Source organism: Prinia subflava, chromosome 7, assembly GCF_021018805.1.
Source record: "Prinia subflava isolate CZ2003 ecotype Zambia chromosome 7, Cam_Psub_1.2, whole genome shotgun sequence".
Lineage (NCBI taxonomy): Eukaryota > Metazoa > Chordata > Aves > Passeriformes > Cisticolidae > Prinia > Prinia subflava.
Window position 1 is genome coordinate 21,806,453 of NC_086253.1, and position 4,881 is coordinate 21,811,333.

Here is a 4,881-nt window from a genome sequence, read left to right on the forward strand (position 1 = left end):
TGACTTATCTGGATGTTTATAAAACACAGGCACAAGTGTTTAAAGCAGAGCCTATGAGACAGGCAAAGGCAGAAGAAGGACAGCTTCTCTGGTGTCATGGCAAAATGCAATCCAGGCTACATGCCCCTGGTTTTGGTATGTCCTGCAGCAGACCTGGTGCAAGGGTGGGCTATGAAGAGTATCCTGTTGCATCAGAAGAATTAAATGCATCACAGAAGGATTGCCCAGAGTACTCTGGCTGTTTTACAATTACTGTATGACCAGCATAGGAGCCTGTCCTCATACAGGCCAACAGTGGAAACTCCAATATTTTACATTTATTCTGGGCGCATCCCCAACAAAAATCATTGAGTTTATGTGAGTGTACTTGGCCTGCAAATCTTCACATCATAGTGAAGCAGCTAATCTGCCCCTGCTTAGTGCATTTGAAGTGATGACAAATTTATTCCAAACTACAGAGAAAGATAGTAGTTTAGAACATCTGAAAAAACATGAGAGGCACTCAGATTCCCTGTCACTTCTACTTATGGAGGCTGGAAGGCATGCCTGTAGTCTCCTCAGAATTTCCTTTCTGCCCCTACTGACGAGTCTCAAGTCATCTGTTCAAAGCACACAGTTGGTATAGCAGCACTGATGGGTAAACAGATAAAACAATAAACAAGAACTAAAATGGTTCTATGTTTTGTGCACTATTAAGCAAACTGCTTTTCATAATTTTGTTGTAAAGATCAGAAGAATATGTGACAAAATAATAGTGCTGGACTCTCATGCTTAAAGCTCAACATTTTATCTTTCACGTCTCTGCAAGTACAATTGTTGAAGACAGACATGAAAGACAATTACATTGTCTTGCTCATACCAAGCTACAATAATCTATTTAAATTAACATATAGTTCAGAAGATCATTATGGGAGAGAGAGAAACAGTTTCCTGAGCACAGATTTCCAAAGCTTTGTCCTCTCCCAAACCTTCCATTCAGGATCAGTCAGCCAAGCTCCCCACTTCTCTGGGCCTGCAGGGCAGCACTTTCTTCTGTCATTACGTATGACAAAGACACTAAATGGGACCTGTCCATTTTGGTCTACAGACACTCTTTTGTTTTCTTTTCTGTCTCTTTAAATGATGTCATATCTGAATGGTTACACAGATACTGGAAATTACTGGTTAATTTATTGGTCAGGGTTGAAAAGCAGGTGAAGAATGTCTGAAACATTAGCTGTAAAATCTTTCATTGTGATCATCTAATCACTCCGAGAACAGTAATTTTGGCATGAAATAATACCTAATAGGCAAATCAAAACTGATAACAAATAATAAAGTCCACTTCCAATGATTTAATCAATTATCTGGATGTCCTCCAAAGACAAAAACATCTAGAAAAGATGGGTTTTGTAGCAAGAAAATATACACCCTTTAAAAAAACCATCAAAATCAGCCAGCCAAAAACAAACCACAACCCGACAAAGAAACAAACAAACATGAACCAGAGTGGCTTTCATTACCTACAAGATAGAATAGATCCAGAATAACAGCACAAAATAGTCTGAACAAATAAATTCACAACTGCCACCAAAAAGAATGTCCAGAAATCCATAACCCCATTCTTTTTATCCTTTTGTGTTGTGTTTTGGTCTACACGTCCTTCTCCATTAACAGACCTCTTCTGGAAGATCAGAATATAAATAAACCAATCAAGATGTTCTACTGCTGAGAGTAATCTCTGTGTGCATGAAGCCTGTGAGATTTTTTTCACGTGCCCAATATGAGGTAAAATGAATCACAATCTGCACTGGACTCACTCTTGTCTTTAACACAGGGAGACACAAGACCATCAGGGCAGGAGTGTTTTCTTATTTTTTTGCCACTTCCATCCTCCCAAACCAGATAGCACTTGGTTTGAGACTCCAAGAAGCTGAGCACCTCCCTGTGCCCTCCCCCAGACAGAGGAAACTAGCAACAAATAACACCCACAAAATGCCATGGATTTCTTTAATCTATGAGTAACACAAACAAATCACCTGCTCCCTTCACAGAGCATTTACTAGTGAATCACACTCAATATTTAAGATACTCTTAAGCTCTGTTTTCAGTTTCTTTTCCTGAAAGGATATTGGAATATTACTAATGTGCTCATTATCAGTTACTACTATGTTAAAGTGGACTTAATTTGAGGCAATATTCTCTCTTTCATCAGGACTACTTTTCTCATGAGAAGTGTGCTTGAATAGGCTTGTTAGTATTAAAGCTATCACATTCATCAGCTGGAGACAATACCCAAAGTCCCAATTTTGGTATTACCTAGCCATGATTTGGAGTAGATAAGGATATAAAAATGTGTGCTCCTTGATTAATTCATACACAAAGCTGGATAATTGAAGAGAAGTTGACATAAAACAAAGCAACCTTCAGGGGACATCCTGGGCTCTTGCTGCTCTACTGGGAAATATTCTGCAGGACTCTAAAAAAGCTTGTTTATCAAGGTAAATATGTCAAGGAGGAGTTATTCAGACATAGCCTGAAAACAATACAGCTTTTCAAAACAGTCCACTTAAGGTATTGTGAGGAATCTTCCCCAGAGAAAACCATTCAAAATGTCATACAAAAAACAAATAGATGTAATCAAGTTGTAAAATAATAGAAGAACAAATAGAAATAATAAGACAAGGACAAATACACAACTCTATTTCAGGGGGAAAAAAAAGAAAACAGTAAATACTGAGTCCAGAGGGCCTACACTGGCACTTTTCTACCTGCCTTTCTACATACCCTTCTGTCTCAACAATTCCACCACTAGCTCTACCACCATTTTGCAGCTTCAACATTTTCTTCTCCCCATTCCCACATATGAGGGCTCTTTCCTTTCGTTGCACCTTACACCTATACCACAGCTGGTGTCATCCCAGTGAGGAGGAAGAGGAGGAACAACCTGAGAAGAGAAATAGTCCAGAAAGCCAGGAGGTGCTCTGCAAGGCTGTGGTAAGCAGTGCTGGCAGGGGTGGGAGAGCTGAGGCAAGCTCTAACCACAGCCCCAGCTAGTCCTCCCTGGCAGGAGCACTAAAACTTGCCTACCCATGTGTCTGCTGTCTGAGAGGTACCACAGGCTCTCAGACACTCTCTCACTCAGCCTGAAAAAGAAGAAGCAGTCAATTATTTCCAGCAATACCTTTTAGACTCTAAGCAATGGCCTACATACCTAATACCTGAAAGGTACATGCTTTATCTGGAGGTTGTAAATTCCTGGCTGAAGTTCAACACCAACAGCCTCTTGTTACCTTACCAGGAAAATACAACATAGAAGATATTAGCTGCTTTTTTTTTTTTTTTTTCTGGTTTTTTGGGGGTTTTTTGGGGTCTTTTTTGGGTTTTAATGAGAAGATACCATTCAAATTGTTATGCCAACAACCGTTTAATGTTGACAACATAACTATCAAGACTGAACAGACACAATGTGCAAGCATGTGCAAAAATTCTTACATCTGCTTCTACACGCCACAAGTCTAGAAAATCACCACTAGCATTTGATTCAGTGGGGTGAGTAAAAAGTGCATCCACTTCAATATTAATTTGCCCAGTTTGTAAACAGTGCAACCTGAAACAAACATAGGTCATGCAAGAACCTTAAACTGAAGCTAATAGGCTTTTCCTCAAACTTATCTTAATAGTGAAACCAGAAGATACAGCTTTTCCTGAAGCAGATTTTTGGCTAGTCAGAGATGAGTGTTTTTAAATACCTGCTTCTTAGCAGTTTCATCTTCTTAATTTTGGATAGTCCTATTAGGCCAGCTCTGATGTTTGAGATAAGTAATGGAGGGTAATAAGACACAATGTAGATAAAGCAAACACATTGGTCAATTGGTAATTGGTTTCTTCAGTCAAATGCTGATAAAAATTTTTAAGCCAACCCCTTAGTAATCATAATTTTTAACTTCAACATTTAGAGAGAGTACGTGATGCACATCCCTATATTTAATAATAGGATTATTGTCTAGGAAAATCTTTACGAAAGGATTACTGCATTAGGAAACACTTTATGCAGAGCTTGAGGACTAATTTATTGGAAGCAAAATAATGCAGAATGCCCTACAACATTCTCAGAGAATGAACAGGAATCAGACAGCTTGGAGTAGAACCAGAATAAAAAGGGCTGTGAATTTCAAAGGTACCCAAAGATCACAAGTCTGTGCAGTGGTTCATTATACATTTTTGCATAAGCTAAGGCTTTGGATTTGGCTAGAAAAGAGTGTGGAGGCCTTTTTAATACAAGGCTCCTCCAACTCATCCTCACAAATAAAAGGATCATTAGGATTGCAAAGAAAAATCTGATTTTTAAGTTGCAGAGCAAATCTTACTTCTAAATGAGCTATAGTGTATGTATGTAGGTATGAGACAGCTTTCTTTCACCATCACTTCTGTAGTTCAGATTTAGACTTATAGGAATGGTCTTAAGGGGTATTTTTTTTTTCCTTTTTAGTTCTTGCCTTCTTCCTCTCAGACATCACATTTTAGAAACAGTCACCTCATCTCAGATTCGATCTGTCCAAATGTGACCTTTTCTACCTTAACAATTCCTTTTAAAGCATTTAAAAATTCCACTACACTTTCTGTCTCTCAGGATCCCCCTGAGATAAAATAAACAAAGCTTGCTTGTAAACACAATAAAAAAGGAATTCTTCTGGGTTTCCACCATTATCAAAATAATGACAGAAAATATGTCAGGCTGCACTGAAGCTCCTTAAGTCCTTATGTGATATATTCTGGAATTTTGAAAGTTTTGCACTGGGAAACTAGTTATCACTTTGTCTAATTTACCAAGCTAAAAAGATTAGGTCATATAGAAATTTTTTTGTTCTTCTGATGAAAAATAATGCAAAAACTCCCACT